This window comes from Oncorhynchus keta, chromosome 12, assembly GCF_023373465.1.
Source record: "Oncorhynchus keta strain PuntledgeMale-10-30-2019 chromosome 12, Oket_V2, whole genome shotgun sequence".
NCBI classification, from domain to species: Eukaryota; Metazoa; Chordata; class Actinopteri; order Salmoniformes; family Salmonidae; genus Oncorhynchus; species Oncorhynchus keta.
Genome location: NC_068432.1, coordinates 11,183,585 through 11,207,426, shown reverse-complemented (window position 1 = coordinate 11,207,426; position 23,842 = coordinate 11,183,585). Strand labels below are relative to the sequence as shown.

At 42.2% G+C, this 23,842-nt stretch overlaps 1 long non-coding RNA gene across 1 annotated transcript; it reads right to left on the bottom strand.

The window, feature by feature from the left end:
- Positions 1–614: 614 nt before the first annotated feature.
- LOC118390973 (uncharacterized) lies at positions 615–23,607 on the bottom strand. Its single transcript, XR_008060731.1, has 3 exons — positions 23,470–23,607; positions 1,697–1,764; positions 615–990 (listed from the first exon to the last, which is right to left on the bottom strand). It is a non-coding gene; the product is annotated as an uncharacterized LOC118390973 (long non-coding RNA).
- Positions 23,608–23,842: the final 235 nt, after the last annotated feature.

Here is a 23,842-nt window from a genome sequence, read left to right as displayed (position 1 = left end):
GAAACCTTGAACAAAGACCACTGACATCCAGTGGAAGCCATAGGAATAGCATACTGGGAGCTAAGATTTAATTTTTTACCTATACTCAAAAAATATATATTTCCGGTTGGTTTCTCTTTGGATTTTCTCCTACCACATCTATTGTGTTATAGTCTACAAACTTCAGAGTGTTTTCTTTCCAATGTTACCAATTATATGCATATCCTGGCTTCAGGGCCTGAGCAACAGGCAGTTTACTTTGGGCACATGAGTCAGGCGGAAATTGAGAAAAATAGACCCTATCCTTAATGGTGGATACTCCACGTGTATCCACAGAGTTGGCCAAATCTGCCTTTTTTACCAGGCCCCAGTCATGTGGAATAATCTCCAAGTAACGTTTAATTTGGGTGTTGTTGTCTCTGGGTAGGAGAAAAGCTAGGGATTTTTATTTTGTTTTAATTGTGTATAAATGTTTTTTCTGTATTGTTCCTAGGGCACATTTGCAAATGAGACCTAGGTCTCAATGTGTTTTTCCCTGGTTAAATAAAATGTAGCAGACCAGGGGGTTGGGTTAAAACGTTTACACAGATCAGACATGAACAGAGTAGGATTAGCTCAGTTTTAAAGGTGTTTATTAAAGTAATAGCTCAAAAGAAAAGAATAGGTCTCCCCCATGAGACCCTCTCCGGGATACCGTCTTCTTGGCTCCGGGTCTTGCTCTATCTTGTGGGGATCAAAAAACTGAACTCACTCCTGTCACCTCTGCAACCGTCTATACGGGAGTCCTTTCTTCTCCCACTCTCTCTCCTGTGTGCTACCCTTCTGGCAGCTTTTTGGGATAGCTGGTGAGCAATCAGCCCTCGATTACTCACCAACTCCCAATCAGCCCTAATTAGTCCTGGCCGGAGAGCTGTCGAGTCTTGGCACGTCCAGCTGATGGAGCCATCGCCTCGTGATGTATACTCCGTCTGTCACCAGGCCTCGACAAGTCTCCCTCTGGTGGCTGACCTGCTGTACGCCACAAAAAGTTTATAAAAAATTAAGAATGTAGGGCTGAGTAAGATACTTTAAATGCCACATAGCATCCCAACTTATTCCCATCCTACCACTTCACCCTACAAACCATGCACTGCCCCAAAATATCAGGTCCCACAAAGAGTTTAAAAGCTGTGTGGATTCAAAATCAAATTATATAGGTTGCATACTCGTAATAGCATATTTTATTGCGGGTGCAGCGAAATGCAGTGCAGTAATACCTAACAATTCACAACGATACACAGAGCTAAAAGTAAAATAATGGAAATAAAAATATAAATATTAGGATGAGCAATGTCAGAGTCCGGAATATAAATATACAGTACCAGTCAAAATTTGGACACACCTACTCATTCAAGGGTTTTTATTTATTTTTACTATTTTCTACATTGTAGAATTATAGAGAAGACATCAACACTATGAAATAACACATATGGAATCATGTAGTAACCAGAAAGATTGTTAAACAAATCAAAATATATTTTATATTTGAGATTCTTCAAAGTAGCCACCCTTTGCCTTGATGGCAGATTTGCACATGCACACACATCCTCCAGGCGTGATGCTTGCCATTCAGGCCAAAGAGTTAAATCTTGGTTTCACCAGACCAGATACTCTTGTTTCTCATGGTCTTGGAGTCTTCAGGTTTCTTTTGGCTAACTCCAAGCGGGCTGTCATGTACCTTTTTTTAGGCCAGGAGTTTAGGAGTTGGTTTAATGGTGCCTTGTGATGTCATCGGCCTCCCCCTTGCTTGCAGAAACAACAAAGAAGAATTAGAGAACAAAAGAGGAAATGCCCACTTCCCCACTTGTGCCATGTCTTGAGGATACCTGGTCCACCTATTGAGATGTGCCTTTTGTTAAAGGGGAATTTCACCCTTTCTCTGTCCCAGCATATAGTCATTACTATGTTAAATGTTGTTATCATAAATATCACAATTATCCAAACCACAAGCTAAAACAATGGTAGAGCCAGGAAGTTTCATCTCCCTGTATATTTGTCTGCTCGTAGTGAACCACAAAATCCAGTATTCATAGCGAATGCTGATACCACCCGCAAGGTAGAGGAAACAGGAACTAGAGAAAGACAGGAGCACGGAAAATACGCTGGTAGGCTTGATGAAACTGGCAACAGACAAACAGAAAACACAGGTATAAATACACTGGGGATAATGGGGAAGATGGGCGACACCTGGGGGGGGGGGTGGAGACAAACAGTCTGGTTTGCGTAATATTAGGAATTTTAAATGATTTATACTTTTACTTTTGATACTTAAGTATATTTTAGCAATTACATTTACTTTTGATGCTTAAGTGTATTTAAAACCAAATACTTTTAGACGTTTACTAAAGTAGAATTTTACTGGGTGACTTTCACTTTTACTTGAGTCATTTTCTATTAAGGTATCTTTACTTTTACTCAAGTATGACAATTGGGTCATTTTTTCACCACTGGCTACAGACAACGAACACAATTGCCTTTTATCAATGGCAATTTTAATGCACAGAGATACCGTCATGAGATCCTGAGGTCCATTGTCGTGCCATTCATCTGCCGCCATCACCTCATGTTTCAGTGTGATAATGCACGGCCCCATGCCGTAAGGATCTGTACACAATTCCAGGAAACTGAAAAAGTCCCATTCTTCCATGGCCTGCATACTCACCAGACATGTCACCCATTGAGCTTGTTTGGGATGCTATGGATCGACATGTACAACATCGTGTTCCAGTTCCAGCCAATATCCATCAACTTCTCACATCCACTGAAGAGGAGTGGGACAACATTCCACAGGCCACAATCAACAGCCTGATCAAGCTGCAAACCCTACCTTTTTTTAAAGGTACTGTATCTGTGACCAACAGATGTATATCTGTATTCCCAGTCATGTGAAATCCGTAGATTAGGGCCTCATTTATTTATTTAAATTGATTGATTTCTTTATGTGAACTGTAAGTCAGTAAAATCTTTCAAATCTTGCATGTTGCGTTTATATTTTTGTTCAGTATAGTTGATTTAAAAACCAGTTAATCCAAAAATGGAAGATACATGTTGCAAAATTGCCATTTGAATGTAATATTCTATAGTCCTGTTTTCACATTAGGCAATACACTTGCACTACCCATCAAAATTGACCCATAAAAAATGTAGAAATCAAATTTCCATAATTTCTCTCCCATGTGTGATCAGATGTGTGATCATTGAAAACATCTTTCACATTCATTGATGCAAAAACATATTATTCAGATGTAATTTCAACATAGGTTGCTTGATGTCCTCCTCCATAGAGAGTCCTAATAAAGATCTGCAATTCATTCACACCTGATGTTCTGTGTGTGTTAGGTAGGGGATGGACATTGGAAGACCTGGAGGGGAGGAATCATCACATGCCTGTTCACCATCATCAGTGGCCTGGGCTTTCTCTCCCTGCTCCCTCAAAGAAACCTCAGGAGTCAGGATACCCTAGAGACCCACTTATCCACTCCCACGTCATCACACCGCACTTGACCTTTCTTAAGGCCAGGCACCAATAGCAAAACATTTCAGATTTTGCCATCTGGCAAGCGGTAGCGGTAGCGGTAGCGGAGCGCCAAGTCTAGGACCAAAAGGCTCCTTAACAGCTTCTACCCCCAAGCCATTAGACTGCTGAACAATTAATAAAATGGCCACCCGGACTATTTAAATTGACTTGCTCTCCCCCTTCCTTTCTTTTTACACTGCTGCTACTCGCTGTTTATTATCTATGCATAGTCACTTTACCCCTACCTACATGTGCAAAATAACTTGACTAAACTGTACCCCGCACATTGACCTTGTTATTGACCTTGTTATTACTATTTTTATTGTGTTACTTTCTATTTTAATTGGACTATTTTTACTTTAGTTTATTAAGTAATTAAAAAATATATATCTTTCTTGAACTGCATTGTTTATTAAGGGCTTGTAAGTAAGCATTTCAAGGTAAGGCTGTACACCTGTTGTATTCGGAGCATGTGACAAATAACAATTTGATTTGATTTACACCTAGCATACATTTTGTTATTGTTAACATGTTTCATGTAGAACTTCAACTGCTATTTTAAAAAATCTCCATGTTGAATCATATATCATTCAAAAGCTTGTTTTCCGGAGCATATCGTTAGCTTCTCCATACATGGCTATATCTTTTGTAGACCTAGTGCTTCATGCTGAAAGATGAGTAATTTCCTGACATCTGATTGGTTACTGGCATTTACAGGCCCTTTCCAGCAACCTGATAGGTTAAAATGCCTCACGTGTCGCGCAGCACTTCCTTGTTTGAAAATAACTCCCCAAGAAGAATCAATGTAAAGAGAGACAAAATTAGAAAATCTCAAAGAATATACCTAGTTTGTGAATAAGAATAGGCTACCTCAGAAAGTCAATGTGAGAAAAGCAGTGAAAGAAAGAAAATAAACTCAGCAAAAAAAGAAACATCCCTTTTTGAGGACCCTGTCTTTCAAAGATAATTATTAAAAATCCAAATAACTTCAAAGATCTTCATTGTAAAGGGCTTAAACACTGTTTCCCATGCTTGCTCAATGAACCATAAACAATTAATGAACATGCACCTGTGGAACGGTTGTTAAGACACTACTGGCGGTAGGCAATTAAGGTCACAGTTATGACTCTGACAAACACCAAAAGAAAGATGCCCAGGGTCCCTGCTCATCTGTGTGAACGTGCCTTAGGCATGCTGCAAGGAGGCATGAGGACTGCAGATGTGGCCAGGGCAATAAATTGCAATGTCCGTACTGTGAGACGCCTAAGACAGTGCTACAGGGAGACAGGATGGACAGCTGATCATCCTCGCAGTGGCAGACCACATGTAACAACACCTGCACAGGACCGGTACATCCGAACATCACACCTGCGGGACAGGTACAGGATGGCAACAACAACTGCCTGAGTTACACCAGGAACACACAATCCCTCCATCAGTGCTCATACTGTCGGCAATAGGCTGAGAGAGGCTGGACTGAGGGCTTGTAGGCCTGCTGTAAGGCAGGTCCTCACCAGAAATCACCGGCAACAACGTCGCCTATGGGAACAAACCCACCGTCACTGGACCAGACAGGACTGGCAAAAAGTGCTCTTCACGGACAAATCGCGATATTGTCTCACCAGGGGTGATGGTCGGATTCGCGTTTATCATCGATGGAATGAGCGTTACACCAAGGCGTGTACTCTGGATCAGGATCGAGGTGGAGGGTCTGTCATGGTCTGGGGCGTTATGTCAGCATCATCGGACTGGGCTTGTTGTCATTGCATGCAATCTCAATGCTGTGCGTTACAGGGCAGACACTGAACACTGGACTGACAATCACCATAGACCCCACCAACCAGGGATTCTGTCATTCTGTTATGATAGAATGTGCACACTGTGAAGGTTATTGTGATGCCTTTAGGAGGAGTGTTTACTCTTCCTTCAGGCTGCAGGAGTGCTCCAGGGGAGATGTGGCATTTTATATAAATGTGAGGATGGTTCTTCTAGCCCACGAACTTGGACTTTGTTATGCAACGCAAAAGAAAATAAGCAAAGTCCTAGGGATTCCTTCCTTGCATCTCTGCTCATATCAGAGACATGTCAGGAGAGTGATAGGTAAATAAAGAGGGAGGGAAGCTCATTATTGTCAGGTGACTTGCTGTGTATAAATATTTTCCCTTGTTCCAGCAAATGTAATCAAAGTGAATCAACAGAGTGATAGGAAAACATAATTATTCAATGAGACTTTCACATAGGCCTATAGTGTCATAGGGGTGTAGCCTACTGTGATTATTTAGAAATGAGCTTTAAATAAAGTAAATACATGCTGATGTGCTACTATTTACATAGGGTAACATGCTGATATTTAGTCCTGCATTCTGACTAAAATGTCGACAGACATAAGTACTTTTCCCCTCCATTTTAGTTGCATAGATTCAGAGAGGGCTACATTCAATGGAGAGTGCTGCAAAGCTAATTAGAAGAGCATAAGCAGATATAGACCCAGACATAGCAGAATTGCTGAAGGAGGATGAGGATGCCATCGTGGAAATTCTTACACACTTTAAGTCAATCTTCAATGAATAATTGTTTATTTGTCAGTGCACTGGAAAGGTTCCAACAAACTTAATGTGCCATAGTGAATGTCTGGCAGAAGCTCTGCCTGGGCAGTCCAGCGGTTGTGTCATGCCCTGACCTTAGTTATCTTTGTTTTCTTTATTATTTTGGTTAGGTCAGGGTGTGACAAGGGTGGTTTGTGTAGTTTTTGTATTGTCTAAGGTTTTTTGTATATTTATGTTTTTTTTCAAATCTAGGTGTTTTTATGTCTATGGTTGCCTAGTTTATCGTGGTCTCTGTTTGGGGACCATATTTAGGTAACCATATTCCTTGGATTGTTTGTGGGTTATTATGCCTATGTGTAGTTGCATGACAGCACTAGTGTTTATAGCATTATGGTCATTTTGTTAGTTTGTGTAAGTGTTCTTTGTTTTAATAAAATAATGTATTCATCTCAAGCTGCACCTTGGTCTCATTGTTATGACGACTGTGACAGGTTGTATTATATACGGCTATACACAGACAAGTTATATTTGCATGATTTAGCATAATTATTGAATCATTACCGTTTTGTTTCATCCATGTGACAAGACCAATGCTGGTACATAACATGTGACAGACCAATACCTCACGAGGCTTCTTTCGCTAAGCTGAGACCTTGAAACTGAGATCTTTCATTCTTTCTCAAAACAAGATCTGGGTGTACTGAAATTGCAGCTACTGATAGTGAGGATTTGTATGGTCAGCCACTTGCATGAACACAGAAATTGGTTATTTAGAACAGCACATAAACAGAACACAGAAATTAGTTATAAGAATAGCACAATCATTAACATTTCCCTTACAATGCCATTATAGTGTCACACCCTGATCTGTTTCACCTGTCTTTGTGCTTGTCTCCACCCCCCACCAGGTGGCTCCCATCTCCCCTCATTGTCCCCTATGTATTTATACCTGTGTTTTCTGTGTCTGTTGCCAGTTCGTTTTGTTTGTCAAGCCTACCAGCAGTTTTCCCCTTGCGCCGGTCTTTTTAAAAATAGTTTCTGTTTTCTAGTTTTCCTGGTTTTGACTGTTCTGTTTGTCCTGAGCCTGCCTGCCGTCCTGTACCTTTTGGATCTGGATTATGGACCTTTGCCTGCCCTTAACCTGTCGTTTTGCCTGCCCGCTGTTCTAGTAATAAAATGTTACTTTTACACTGTCTGCAACTGTGTCTTCCCTAAAACGTGGTACAAAGACATTGTGTCTTTTGATGGCACTTGGCACGAGAGGATTCACTTCCCAATAAGGGATAGATGTGTGCATTGGTGCTGGTACCAGCGAGCTCTAGAAAATGGTGAAGATCCACCCAGTCACAAAAACCACAGAGGCCATACATTTTTAATAGTGGTTGCACAGAAAGTGGTGCATGTATATCATAGGATGTCAAATGATAACCTTCTCAAAATAATGTTGCACGGAGGAACGCAGAATGCAAATGAATGTCTGAACTCTAGTATGGTCGCAATGCCCCAAAACTGTCTTCATGGGCAAAAGCCGCATTGAGGGAGCCACTGCTATATCAAATCTGATGGACAAATTGTGGTTTGACAGCACTTTGGTGACACTAGAAGCAATCCGAGAGAAGGATATGAGGTGTGTTGTGAGAGCTGATGCTGCTTCAACGGAGTGTGCCAAGGGTAGGCACAGGTGTCATGACAAGGTCAAGAAAGTAAAGCGGTACCAGCAACCACTCAGAGGGCCTTACATATGGGGCAGGCATAGCTGATTCATGTTCTGCACATTTCAACAGCCAAACAAAAGCATTGTATGTGACATTGAGCAAAGTGATATGAGAATTTGCCCAAAACTGCAGATTTTCTCAACAGACCAGCATTTAAAGCATATTTTATGCTCTATTGCTTGAAACAAATGTATTAAAGGTGCTCATGAATTTGTAAAAGGTATATTGATGTTTATTTGTCAGTTTAGAAGTGATATATGAATAAGATATTAATGTGAGAAATTGTCTATGCTCTATTTATGGCCAGTACGTTTTAATTGCATTAGCTTATCTTTAATACAGTTCTCTCTATTCCTACAAAATTTCATGAGGCATTCATGATTTGATTTCCTTTATTTATTTGATTGTTTATTGATTTAGTTGACATTGCCAATATGTGAAATAGAGTAAGAGACATGCATTCACTCTTACAATACTAATACTTGACAATGTCGGCTGGTGTCCCGCCCTGGCCTTGGTTATCTTTGTTTTCTTTATTATTTTGATTAGGTCAGGGTGTTACATGAGTGAACTCTGTATGTTTATGGGGCTGTGTCCCTTCTAGGTTTATTGTATGTCTGTGGTTGCCTAGATTGGTTCTCAATTAGAGACAGCTGTCTATCGTTGTCTCTGATTGGGAAACATATTTAGGCAGCCATATTCTGTGGGTACTTTGTGGTGATTGTTTCCTGTCTTTGTGTTCTCTGCACAAAATAGGACAGTTTCGGTTTTGCCACGTTTGTTATTTGTGTATTTGTGTATTTGTGTAGTGATCACGTTTTCGTCTTTCATTAAAACATGTTGAGCACGAACTACGCTGCGTATTGGTCCGATCCCTGCTACACCTTCAGAAGAAGAGGAGGAAATCAGCCGTGACAGCTGGTACTTTGAGGGGCTTGTTGACAGTACTTACTGTGGAAATGGCTCCACCTCGTGGGTTTTAATGGTGTCTGACGCTACTTATTTCAATGGGCCAAAATCTGGAGTGGAAAAATTTGTGCTGTAGCTCCACTCAGGATTTTGGTCACTTTAAAATCCACAAGGTCAAACAATTGATTAACTCCTACTGTGATTTATTTGGGATATATGTGCTTTGGTTAAATAGATTCTAGCTAAGTATTCTATCGGATGAATATCCCAGCCTGTACTAGCTAAACAGTCTTGTAGCCTCATGTTTGAATCCGAAAGTTCGCTGGTTTGAATCCCTGAGCTGGCAAGGTGGAAAAATCTACTGTTCTGCCCTTGAGCAAGGCAGTTAACCCCCAACAAAATCTGCTCCCTGGGTGCCAATGACATGGATGTTGGTTATGATCAAGAGTGTGTGCGTGTGCGTGTGTGTGTGCAACTGGTGCTGAAGTTTTATAAAATATAATTTATGGTTCAGCTGCTATTGGCATAGAGAGACACCCACACCCTATAAGGGCTGGCAAAATCTGGCAGAGAGAGGGGAACAGGACAGGGGGCAGGACAGGGCCTGGAATCAGACTGAGTAATGACGCAGTGAAATGTACCCGGATTCTCTCAGTACGCCAAGACACTTTAAATACACTATGTGACTAAAAGTATGTGGGCACCTGCTCGTCAAACATTGCATTCCAATGTCATGGGCGTTAATATAGAGTTGGTCCCCCCTTTACTGCTATAACAGCCTTCACTCTTCTTGGAAGGCTTTCCATTAGATGTTAGAACATTGCTGCAGGGACTTCCTTCCATTCAGCCATGAGCATTAGTGAGGTTGGACACTGATGAACCATGAAAAACAGCCCCAGACCGCTATTCCTCCTCCTACAGTTGGTACTATGCAATCGGCAGTGGTGGAAAAAGTTCTCAATTGTCATACTTGAGTAAAAGTAAAGATACCTTTATTAGAAATTGACTCAAGTAAAAGTGAAAGTCCCCCAGTAAAATACTACTTGAGTAAAAGTCCAAAAGTATTTGGTTTTAAATATACATAAGTATCAAAAGTAAAAGTATAAATCATTTCAATTTCCTTATATTAAGCAAGCCAGACGACACTATTTTCTTTTCTTTTTTTATTGACGGATAGCCAGGGGCACAATCCAACCCTCAGACATAATTTACAAATTAAGCATTTGTGTTTCGTGTGTCTGCCAAATCAGAGACAGTAGAGATGACCAGGGATGTTCTCTTGATAAGTGTAAGAAGTACTTTTGGGTGGCAGGGAAAATGTATGGAGTAAAAACTACATTATTTTCTTTAGGAATGTAGTGAAGTAAAACTAAAAGTTGGCAAAAAACGACTTAAGTAGTACTTTAAAGTATTTTTACTTAAGTGCTTTACACCACTGGCATTCGGGCAGGTAGCGTTCACCGAGCATCCACCTAACCCGTATTCGTCGGTCAGACTGCCTGATAGTAAAGTGTGATTCATCACTCTAGAAAACGCGTTTCCATTGCTTCATTGTTCAATACTGGTGAGCTTTACACCACTCCAGCTGACTCTTACCATTGCACATGGTGATCTTAGGCTTGTGAGCTGGTGCTTGGCCATGGAAAACCATTTCATGAAGCTCCCGACGAACAGTTATTGTGCCGACGTTGCTTCCTGAGGCAGTTTGGAACTCAGCAGTGAGTGTTGCAGCCGAGGGCAGGCAATTTTTATGCGCTACGCGCATCAGCGATCCTGTTCTTTGAGCTTGTGTGGCCTATCACTTTGTGGCTGAGCCGTTGTTGCTCCTAGACGTTTCCCGTTAACAATAACAGCACTTACATTTGACCGGAGCAGCTTTAGTAGGGCAGAAATTTCACGAACTGACTTGTTGGAAATGTTGTGGCTCGTTGAATGTCACTGAGCTCTTCAGTAAGGCCATTCTACTGCCAATGTTTGTCAACGGAGATTGCATGGCTGTTTGCTCAATTTTTATGCACCTGTCAGCAACAAGTAGGGCTAAAATAGCTGAATCCAGTCACTTGAAGGGGTGTCCACATACATATGTATATATATTGTACGTTACCAAGAACCAAGACAGTATTTCACAACCCTCTATGAAACTGACAAGCAGGGCACGTGACCCCTGAGTAGTCCGGCCCTGCGCAGGGCTATGCAACTATATTCTTATGTGGCCAAATTGCATTTTGTTTGTCACTCTCACTCCCTTCTAACATATCTTGTGCGCATCATATAAGGAAACAGAGAGTCCTAGCTTTCAGGAATGGGGTCATAGAAGCTTATAGCCTAAACTCTTCAAATGCTAGAGCCAAATTCAAATAAATTCAACATGCCACATTGGCTTCAGAAAGCACCAGAAACTTGTTTAAGAGAGTGTTTGATTCAAACGGCTCTCTTCTACCATTCCTTGCTGGCAATGTACCAGGATGTTGTCTCTGGTTTTGAATCTGAATTTGAAAACTGAATCTGAATGCATCTGAGAAGTTGAATAATGGTTTGTAAACGTGATACATAGACAATTAATGCAATATCTACATAGCCTTGGGAAGTAGGAGTGCTGAGGGTGCTGCAGCACCCCTTGATAAATACATTATAACACAAAATTATAATATTATTATTTCTTTAAATCCACAGAAATAGTGAACTAAGCCTTTATTACTCCTCTGCAGAGCAGAGAAAAATACTCTCTAGCATATTGAAACTGAATATATAAAAATATTACATTTGAATAGTCAATTAAATTAAAGTGTAATGCAATATTGATTCAATTCAGTTTCAAATCATGAAATACAAGTTCAATTTATTAATTCAACGATTACATTTGTGCATTCCACATATTGGGATGAGCACTAACAATGCAATGACACAAACAATTGTGTGTATGTGTATTTTGTGTGTTAATGTATGTGTACAGTATTTAGCAACATGTTTTGTTAGGCAGGCCTCAACAGAAAGGAGTGGTGCTGTGCACAGGGTGTTTTCCACGGCTCTGGGTGAAGGCCTATGTACTGGCTTAGCCTGTGCTTAGTGTTGGGAATGTGGTTGTACCGTATAGGCAGAGCGTGTGTTAGGGGTGACCCCCAGCTCCCATTAGAGCCATGAGGGGTCAGGAGTTATTTCACTCAAGTAGAGAGATATTTGGGTAAACAGTTTTATTCAGCGGACAGTGATGACTTAGACATTAGCTCTACAGACATTAGCTCTACAGCCTGCATGGAAGGGGGATCACTTATTTAAGCTGAAGGTTAGTGTTATCAACTAAGGTTTCGACCAAGGTTTCAAACCCGGGCCTTCTGAGCACCACAAGGCACGTGTCAGGTGAGGTAATTCATCACACCTCTGCATCCCTGGTGCCAGGGTCTTTTGTCGGGTTACTTACAGATGCTCAGACAGGATAGGAAAATATTCTGCCACAGGAACTGGAAATGTGCCAACCCAGTGGTATAAGATACAAAAGTACAGTACGTGTCATCCATGGTCATATACTGTCTACACATCCCTGGTCATATACTGTCCACACATCAATGGTCAACCAACTCTCGCTTAGGGCGCCCAAAAGGCTACAGCCAACCCTCCAAGAGTACGTCCTGTACATCACAGGATGTTGGTGGCACCTTAATTGGGGAGGACAGGCTTGTGGTAATGGCTGGAGCGTAATTGTGGAATGGTATCACATAAATCAAACACATGATTTCCATGTGTTCGATGCCATTCCATAAGCACTGTTCTAGCCGTTATTATGAGCCTTTCTCCCCTCAGCAGCCTTCTGTGCTGTACATACATGTTCAACACATTCTGGGCTGGTGGCTTTGTAGCATGCATTTTTATGCCGAGTAGAACCTACATGATACAGTATACTGTGGTCAATTGAATAACATTTTTGCTGAACATAGGCTTTCTGGGACTGGTTAGCCTGGACTAGATATTAGGGGTAGAAAACAAACAAGACAGTTGAGGTAGGTGGGGGGGGAAGTGTTTGGGTTTAATGGTGGACACCCAACCCCTGTGATAAATATAGCTTCCACCTGACCACACAGTACACATGACTGGGCAGGCTCTGGTTTCAATGGGGATTGACCAACCAGCGATACCCACCACCATGCAAACAAGCACTCCTCTCACTCCTCACTGTCAACCATATAATAGTACTGATCTTTAAATAGAACTGCGTTCACTAGATGTCTTAGTAGTCAGTTTATTGGTCTGTTTTCAAAATACAAGTTGGCAAGTTTTGTGGGATTTTATACATAATTTCCCCAAAATGTCATACAGCAGTTAACATGGTGGTGAATAAAATTGTGATCATAAAGATTGTATTTATTGCGGTTTAAAAAAAAGCTGAAACAACTTGATATGATGTTCAGGATGAGGTGAAGCCAGATCTTATTTATTTCTCAAAGGCCCAGTCAAAAGTGTGATTTTCCTGTTATATATATATATATATATATATATATAAATATATAAATATATATACACACACACACATAGAGTTGAAGTGGAAAGTTTACATACACCTTCGCCAAATACATTTAAACTCAGTTTTTCACAATTCCTGACATTCAATCATAGTACAAATCCCCTGTTTTAGGTCAGTTAGGATTACCACTTTATTTTAAGAATGTAGAGAGAATGATTTATTTAAGCTTTTATTTATTTCATCACATTCCCAGTGGGTCAGAAGTTTACATACACTCAATTAGTATTTGGTAGCATTGACTTTAAATTGTTTAACTTCGGTCAAACGTTTCGGGTAGCCATCCACAATAAGTTGTTGTGAATTTTGGCCCATTCCTCCTGACAGAGCTGGTGTAACTGAGTCAGGTTTGTAGGCCTCCTTGCTCGCACACACGTTTTCAGTTCTGACCACACGTTTTCTATGGGATTGAGGTCAGGGCTTTGTGATGGCCACTCCATTACCTTGACTTTGTTGTCCTTAAGCCATTTTGCCACAACTGGCCAAACAGCTCTATTTTTGTTTCAGCAGACCAGAGGACATTTCTCCAAAAAGTATGATCTTTGTCCCTATGTGCAGTTGCACACCGTATTCTGGCTTTTTTTATGGCGGTTTTGGAGCAGTGGCTTCTTCCTTGCTGAGCAGCCTTTCAGGTTATGTCAATATAAGACTCGCTTTACTGTGGATATAGATACTTTTGTACCTGTTTCCTCCAGCATCTTCACAAGGTCCTTTGCTGTTGTTCTGGGATTGATTTTCACTTTTTCCACCAAAGTACGTTCATCTCTAGGAGACAAAACGCATCTCCTTCCTTAGCGGTTTGACGGCTGCGTGGTCCCATGGTGTTTATACTTGCGTACTATTGTTTGTACAGATGAACGTGGTACCTTCAGGCATTTAGAAATTGCTCCCAATGATGAAACATTTTTTTTCTGAGGTCTTGGCTGATTTCTTTTGATTTTCGCATGATGTCAAGCAAAGAGGCACTGGGTTTGTATGTAGGCCTTGAAATATATCCACAGGTACACCTTCAATTGACTCAAATGATGTCAATTAGCCTCTCAGAAGCTTCTAAAGCCATGAGATAATTTTCTGGAATTTCCCAAGCTGTTTAAAGGCACAGTCAACTTAGTGTATGTAAACTTCTGACCCACTGGAATTGTGATACACTGAATTATAATTGAAATAATCTGTCTGTAAACAACTTTTGGGAAAATTACTTGTGTCATGCACAAAGTAGATGTGCTATCTGACTTGCCAAAACTATAGTTTGTTAACAAGAAATTTGTGGAGTGGTTGAAAAACTAGTTTTAATGACTCCAACCTAAGTGTATGTAAACTTCCGACTTCAACTGTATATTGGTCCTGGATGGCAGGAAGCTTTGCCCCAGTGATGTACTGGGACGTACGCACTACCCTTTGTAGTGATTTATGGTCAGATGCCAAGCAGTTGCCATAACAGGCGGTGATGCCAGGTGGTACATTTTCTAAAAGATCAATAATAAGAGATTTCAAAAACTCTCTGCCAATAACAGCTATTTTTCAGTTTTCCCCTTCCCACAGACCGTTCCCCGAAAGTCCACGTTAAATTATTGCTTGAGAAATGTCAGTAATTCCACAAGAGGAAGGATCAGGGTAGGATTATGCTATTGGAAATGTTATGGGGAATCATAATGGAGTCCTCTTTGTTGGATGAGTAACCCCCTCCACAACCCTGCTCCTTTGTCTCCCACCTTAAGCACTGAGCCAGAAGTTCAAACACCTTATGTTATGTTCAGTCGTGGTCAAAAGTTTTGAGAATGACACAAATAATAATTTTCACAAAGTCTGCTGCCTCAGTGTCTTTAGATATTTTTGTCAGATGTTACTATGGAATACTGAAGTATAGTTACAAGCATTTCATAAGTGTCAAAGGCTTTTATTGACAATTACATGAAGTTGATGCCAAGAGTCAATATTTGACCCTTCTTTTTCAAGACCTCTGCAATCCACCCTGGCATACTGTCAATTAACTTCTGTGTCACATCCTGACTGATGGCAGCCCATTCTTGCATAATCAATGCTTGGAGTTTGTCAGAATTTGTTGGTTTTTGTTTGTCCACCTGCCTCTTGAGGATTGACCACAAGTTCTCAAGGGGATTAAGGTCTGGGGAGTTTCCTGGGTATGGACCCAAAATATCAATGTTTTGTTCCCTGAGCCACCTAGTTATTTATCACTTTTGCCATATGGCAAGGTGCTCCATCATGTTGGAAAAGGAATTGTTTGTCACCAAACTGTTCCTGGATGGTTGGGAGAAGTTGCTCTCGGAGGATGTGTTGGTACCATTCTTTATCCATGGCTGTGTTCGCAAAATTGTGAGTGAGCCCATTCCCTTGGCTGAGAAGCAACACCATACATGAATGGTCTCAGGATGCTTTAATGTTGGCATGACACAGGACTGATGGTAGGGCTCACCTTGTCTTCTCCGGGCAAGCTTTTTTCCGGATGCCCCAAACAATCGGAAAGGGAATTCATCAGAGAAAATGACTTTACCCCAGTCCTCAGCAGTCCAATCCCTATACCTTTTGCAGAATATCAGTCTGTCCCTGATGTTTTTCCTGGAGAGAAGTGGCTTCTTTGCTGCCCTTCTTGACACCAGGCCATCCTCCAAAAGTCTTCGCCTCAATGTGCGTACAGATGGACTCACACCTGCCTGCTGCCATTTCTGAGCAAGCTCTGTACTGGTGGTGCCCCGATCTCGCAGCTGAACTAACTTTAGGAGATGGTCCTGACGTTCTTGGGCTCCCTGAAGCCTTCTTCACAACAACTGAACTGCTCTCCTTGAAGTTCTTGATGATTCAATAAATAGTTGATTTAGGTGCAATCTTACTGGCAGCAATGTCCTAGCCTGTGCCTTGCCTTTTCGTGCAAAGCAATGATGACGGCACGTGTTTCCTTGCAGGTAACCATGGTTGACAGAGGAAGAATAATGATTCCAAGCACCACCATCCTTTTGAAGCTTCCAGTCTGTTATTCGAACTTAATCAGCATGACAGAGTGATCTCCAGCCTTGTCCTTGTCAACACTCACATCTGTGTTAACGAGAGAATCACTGACATGATGTCAGCTGGTCCTTTTGTGACAGGGCTGAAATGCAGTGGGAATGTTTTTGGGGGATTCAGTTCATTTGCATGGCAAAGAGGGACTATGCAATTCATTTAAATTAATCTGATCACTCTTCATAATGTTCTGGAGTATATGCAAATTACCATCATACAAACTGAGGCAGCAGACTTTGAAAATTAATATTTTTGTCATTCTCAAAACTTTTGGACACGACTGTATGCCTATGTAGTGTTCAGAATCAGGTTTCAAAAGGCTAGAAGTATTTTTGGCAGCTGCAGCTTGGCGCCATGCTGTTCTGACATGGGTTGTAAAGTTGACATGGCGAACCTCCTCCAAAGGGTCAAGTTGTACGGATTCCAAGCCTCTCGGCCTTCGTCAGAGCTTCTGTGATATGTTTTATTTTTCACCCTTTAGTAGACATCTGAGTCACAACGTTTGATCAAACATAACAATGTGGATTTAATCATATAGTACATTTAAGGCGGCAGGTATCCTAGTGGTTAGAGCGTTGGACTAGTAACTGGAAGGTTGCAAGTTCAAACCCCCGAGCTGACAAGGTAAAAATCTGTTGTTCTGCTCCTGAACAGGCAGTTAACCCACTGTTCCTAGGCCATCATTGAAAATAAGAATTTGTTCTTAAATGACTTGCCTAGTTAAACAAAAGGTACAATTTTAAAACATTGTTTAAAGTGTACTGTCACATCTACTCCCGTTTACTCTCCTTCGGCGTTCGACGTCGCTGGTTTACTAAAAAACGGTCCTGGCATTCATCAGAGTGGGAGCTGTCACCTCTCACTCTGCTTGCCCTGTAAGAAGCTGAGCCCCTGGTTTGTAGGGCTGTTCAAGTTTCTCTGGAGGGTCAACGTAGGTGACGGAGGTGACGTATAGGTCACATTAACTCCCGTTCCTCCCCCCCGGCAGTCGACATTGCCTGTTTACCAACCTTCGGTCCTGGCATTCATCATTCATCATTAGGTACACCTGGACTCTATCACTTCACTGATTACCTCCCCTACATTGGTCACTCCCTTCGTTCTATGCCCCAGGCAGTATTGACTATGTGTTTCATGTCTATGCGCTACTCACATTTGTTATATTGTTCTACATTCCGTTTTATTTTTATTAAACTCACCACCTGCACTTGCTTTCCTACTCCTGGCATATACTGTACGTAACATGTACATAGATGACAGTAACATGTTTCAGGTATTTCCTAACAGGGAATATTATTGTCTGTGACATTAATGGAACTCATGTCCATACTTGGGCCACTACCGTTCCTGATATACAGTGCATTCGGAAAGTATTCAGACCCCTTGACTTTTTTCACATATTGTTACAATACAGCCTTATTCTAAAAAAAAAAATGTTTTTAAACCCTCAACAATCTACACACTATACCCGATAATGACAAAGCAAAAACAGGTTTTTGACATATTTGCAAATTTATAAATAATAAAATACTGAAATATCATATTTACATAAGTATTCAGACCCTTTACTCAGTACTTTGTTGAAGCACTTTCAGCAGTCGATTACAGCCTCGAGTCTTCTTGGGTATATGCTACAAGCTTGGCACACCTGTATTTGCGGAGTTTCTCCCATTCTTCTCTGAAGATTCTCTCAAGCTCTGTCAGGTTGGTTGGGGAGCGTCGTTGCTCAGCTATTTTCAGGGATGCCCAGAGATGTTTGATCGGGTTCAAGCCTGTGGCTGGATCACTCAAGGACATTCAGAGCCCTGTCCCGAAGCCACTCCTGTGTTGTCTTGGCTGTGTGCTTAGGGTTGATGTCTTGCTGGAAGCTGAACCTTTGCCCCAGTGTGAGGTCCTGATCACTCTAGAACAGGTTTTCATCAAGGATCTCTCTGTACTTTGATCCATTCATCTTTCCCTTGATCCTGACTAGTCTCCCAGAAAAACATCCCAACGCATGGTGCTGCCACCACCGTGCTTCACTGTAGGGATGGCTCTGCATCTGTCCTCGTGCTCCTTGACCTGAGTGCTGCTTTTGATACCATTGATCACCACACTCTTTGAGAGATTGGGAACCAAAATTGGTCTACACAGACAAGTTCTGGCCTGGTTTAGATCTTATCTGTCGGAAAGATATCAGTTTGTCTCTGTAGATGGTTTGTCCTCTGACAAATCAACTGTAAATGTCGGTGTTCCTCAAGGCTCAGTTTTATGACCAATATTGTTTTCACTATATATTTTACCTCTTGGTGATGTCATCGGAAACATAATGTTAACTTTCACTGCTATGTGGACGACGCACAGCTGTACATTTCGATGAAACATGGTGAAGCCCCAAAATTGTCTTCCTTGTAAAGCCTGTGTTTCAGACATAAGGAAGTGGATGGTGGAAAATGTTCTACTTTTAAAGTCGGACAAAACAGAGATGCTTGTTCTAGGTCCAAAGACACAAAGATATCTTCTGTTGAATCTGACAATTAATCTTGATGGTTGTACTGTCACGGCTGTTGAAGGATGAGGACCAAGGTGCAGCGTTGTGAATGTACATTTTCTTTATTAACTTGTTATGGCTGCAATCCCGATATCGGGATAAGTGTCATCAACAACCGCTGAATAGCATAACGCTACATTCAATAAATATTACGACAAATATTTATATTCATGAAATCACAAGTGCAATATAAGAAACACAGCTTAGCCTTTTGTTAATCCACCTGTCGTGTCAGATTTTGAAATTATGCTTTTCAACGAAAGCAATCCAAGCGTTTGTGTAAGTTTATCGATCGCACTATAAAACATTAAGTACACTGAGCATCAGGAAGCTTGGTCACGAAAATCAGAAAAGCAATCAAATTAATAGTTTACCTTTGATCTTCAGATGTTTTCACTCACGAGACTCCCAGGTACACAACAAATGTTCCATTTGTTCCATAAAGATGATTTTTATATCCAAAATACCTCAATTTGTTGGCTGCGTTATGTTCAGAAATCCACAGGAAAGAGCAGTCATGACAACGTAGACGAAAATTCCAAATAGTTTCCATAATGTTCACAGAAACATGTCAAACGTTTTTTATAATCAATCCTCAGGTTGTTTTTTAAAATATATAATCGATATATCAACCGCAAATGTCTTTCACAGTAGGAGAGGTGAAAACAATGGCTGTCCAAATTCTGTTGCGCGAGCAAAACTCATTTGACCACTTGACGTGATGTTATCGTTCTGCATCATTTTTAAAAATAAAAATAAAAGCCTGAAACTATGTCTGAAGACTGTTGACACCTTGAGGAAGCGATAGGAAAAGGAATCTGGTTCATATCCCTTTAAATCCAGCAAAGGGAGGCTATGGAACATGGAGTTTTCAAAATAGAAGCTACTTCCTGTTTTGATTTTCCTCAGGGTTTCGCCTGCAATATCAGTTCTGTTATACTCACAGACAATATTTTGACAGTTTTAGAAACTTTAGAGTGTTTTCTATCCAATACTAATAATATGCATATATTAGCAACTGAGACTGAGGACCTGGCCCTTTACAAAGGGCACCTTTTCATCCAAACTACTCAATACTGCCCCTGCAGCCATATAAAGTTAACTCAAAATGATGCCAAACAAAACAACACTAAAAAACCAAACCGTGAAGCTCAAAGGCTAGGGACATAAAAAGGATCTCTAAGGTCAGGGCGTGACAGTACCCCCCCCAAAAAAAGGTGCGGACTCCGGCCGCAAAACCTGAACCTGAGGGTCTGGGTGGGCATCTATCCGCGGCGGCGGCTCAGGTGGGAGACACAGACCCCGATCCACCGCTGGCTCACCCCACTTTGGTGGCACCTCTGGTGCGGGGACCCTCACTGCCGACCCCAGACTGGGGACCCTCGTAGCGGGCCCCGGACTGGGCGCCCTCGTAGCAGGCCCAGGACTGGAGGCCGTCATCTCTGGAGGCTCCGGACTGGAGACCGTCTCTGGAGGCTCCGGGCTGGGCGCAGGCACAGGCACAGGACTCACCAGGCTGGGGAGACATACAGGAGGCCTCTTCCTTGGCAGAGGCACCGGATACACTGGGCCATGGAGGCGCACTGGTGGTCTCGTGCGCAGAGCTGGCACCACCCGTTCTGGCTGGATGCCCGCTTCCACCCGGCAAATGCGGGACGCTGGCACTGAGCACACCGGCCCGTGAATGCTCATCCTCGGCACAGTGAGCATCACCCCATAGCACGTGGCCTGACCAGTCACATGCTCGCCACGGTAAGCACGGGGAGTTGGCTCAGGTCTCCAACCTGACTCCGCCAACACTCCCCTTGTGCTCCCCCCCAAAAAAATGTGGGTTGCCTCTTGGGCTTCCTTGCCAGCCGTGTTCCCTCATAATGTTGCCGCTCCGCCTTAGCTGCCTCCAGTTCCTCCCGTGGACGGCGATACTCCCCAGCCTGCCTCCAGGGTCCCTTACCATCCAGGATCTCCTCCCATGTCCAGGAGTCCTCTTTACCGCGCTGTTTGGTCCTTTCGTGGTGGGAGGTTCTGTTACGGCTGTTGAAGGATGAGGACCAAGGTGCAGGGTGGTGAGTGCACATTTCGATTATTAACTCAAAATGAAGCCAAACAAAACAATAAACACTACAAAACCAAACCGTGAAGCTCAAAGGCTATGTGCCCTAAACAAAGTCAACTTCCCACAAACACAGGTGGGAAGAAGGGTACCTAGTATGGTTCCCAATCAGCGACAACGATAGACAGCTGTCCCTGATTGAGAACCATACCCAGCCAAAACATAGAAATAGAAAATCATAGAAACACAAAACATAGAATGCCCACCCCAACTCACGCCCTGACCAAACCAACATGGACATAAAAAGGATCTCTAAGGTCATGGCGTGACATGTACAGTCATCTCAAATAAAACTGTGAAGGACCTTGGAGTTACTCTGGGACCTGATCTCTTTTTTGACGAACATATCAAGACTGTTTCAAGTTTTCTATCTATGTAACATTGCAAAAATCAAAAGGGTGTGGGCTGGGGTGAATTTAAGTATGCTTTCTCTAATTCTCTCCCTCTCTTTTTCTCTCTCTCTTTTTCTCTCTGAGGGCCTGAGCCCTAGGACCATGGCTCAGGACTACCTGGCCTGATGACTCCTGATGACTCCTTGCTGATGACTCCTTGCTGCCCCCAGTCCACCTGGTCGTGCTGCTGCTCCAGTTTCAACTGTTCTGCCTGCGGCTATGGAACCCTAACCTGTTCACCGGACGTGCTACCTTGTTCCAGACCTGCTGTTTTAAACTCTCTAGAGACAGCAGGAGTGGAAGAGATACTCTGAATGATCGGCTTTGAAAAGCCAACTGACATCTACTCCTGGTGTTGACCTGTTGCACCGTCTACAACCACTATGATTATTATTATCTGACCCTGCTTGTCATCTATGAACATTAGAACATCTTGGCCATGTTCTGTTATAATCTCCACCCGGCCCAGCCAGAAGAGGACTGGCCACCCCTCATAGCCTGGTTCCTCTCTAGGTTTCTTCCTAGGTTCCGGCCTTTCTAGGGAGTTTTTCCTTGCCACTGTGCTTCTGCACCTGCATTGCTTGCTATTTGGGGTTTTAGGCTGGGTTTCTGAACAGCACGTTGTGACATCAGCTGATGTAAATAAATTTGATTGATTGATTGATACTGTATCTACAACATTACATGAAATAACATTTCTAACCAAATTTGGCTATTCACATCCCTTGGTCAGTTTGCCTTGCACTAGCTTCTATAGGATAGGGGGCAGCATTTGGAATTTTGGATGAAAAGCATACCCAATTTCAACTGCCTGCTACTCATCCCCAGAAGATAAGATATGCATATTATTAGTAGATTTGGGCCGGAAGTTGAACAGAATTTTGACAACATTCAAGTTTGTGCTCAAATGAGAGAGACCGTTAGCCAACGTTAGCCAGTTAGTTTGGGTGATTGACTGCCGTTGTGTGGTCAGAACACTCGGATCCTTGGCAAAGTTTCCCATGTGCGCTCTGAACATTTCCCGACAGTGAAACGCTCAAAAATGTACAAACAGACAATCTGACAACGCTCTGTAAAATTATGAATGCCCAGAATGCACTCTGAGCGCACTCCAGATTGAATTTAGGAACACACCCTTTATGACCATATTATGACAGGTTATGACAGATTATGTCAGCTGTAGTGTGAGACATATTATTGTCATAACGTGTTATGACACACTGGGTGTCAACTAAAGTGTTGCCATAGTATCTGCAGTCTATGTGTTGAGGTGGTCGGAATATGAGGTGAGAGGGTTTCCATATCCTGTGTAGTCATAGTGCTTTCGTAGCATCTGGAGTGTAAAGTTCTGTCGGTTCACATGCATCGTACAGTATATAACGGCCCTCCATTGCATAGCTGTTCCAGCTCAGATCTGGGCGGCTGTAGTGTGTGAAATGTTTGCAGCTGCAATATCAGGAGACCCTCGACCTACAGCTCGACTAATGATTATGGGGAAGAAACACACTCAAAAAACACAGGCCCATTACTGCACTGCTGAGGTTATCACTATATCAAGTTGTAAGTTAAGTGTTGTCTGCCCATGCCAGCCCAGTAGACTCATTCCAATTTCATAATGCAACAACATCTTTAATTTAGAAAGTATATCCATTGCAAAAATCTGGATGGTCAGCTTTAATCAGAGCGACATTTAAAGATGCAGTAAGTCATGTCAGAAGGTAGCAGATTCTTTACTTAGCATCAACAGCTGCAAATTCCAATGAACCTACATCACGTTTTGAATTTCACTTTCCTTGCTTTGTCTGACAACACTACTATGAGCATAGCAAATAAGTTTTGTGGGTCAGAGTGCAGTATTTATTTTTGTTTCATACACCAAGCGTTTGCATGTTTTGCTCACTGGGTTTAGTCACAGAGGGAGCAAGGTTGCCCTGGCAAGTTCAGGGGGTTGTGTAGCAACCTGTGCCTCAGAGGGTGTCAACTTCTGCATTGCACGACAAAATCCCATGATTGGTGAATCTTTTCGGAATTAACAGCTAGAGCGACAGCTAAAATGGCTTGAAAAAATCCGATTTCAGCTAATAAGGAGAAGTAGCTAACAAAATAACAACATTATGACATTCACTAATCATAAACTATTTACATATAATAGACATTTCGGTACATATAATTTACAATTTGTGGACAAAATTCTTACTTACTCAGTCTTTAAGAGTGCTGATGAGTGATGACTGTTTAGGAATGTGTGGGAATGGGCATGGGGAGGCCAGCAAGGGGTGGGTGGCGGCAACTGGGAAAGAGCCCAATTTGGTCATCCGCTGTTGATGGTGAACATGCAGGAGACGACTGTGTAACAAGAGAAAGGGTTTTGATTCAGGGCAAGAGCATCGTGACCAGCCCACACCCTCCATATCCGCTCACGGTGGTAGTGGAGGGAGGGGTAGAAAACATGCGAACGCAATCATTTAAGCACACTTCAACAAAACAACACCGAGCTGTGCATGAGGGCCTCCGCTGACCCGCTGACCCACTGCTAAATAGCTAACAAAATGGCTACCCAGACTATATGTATTG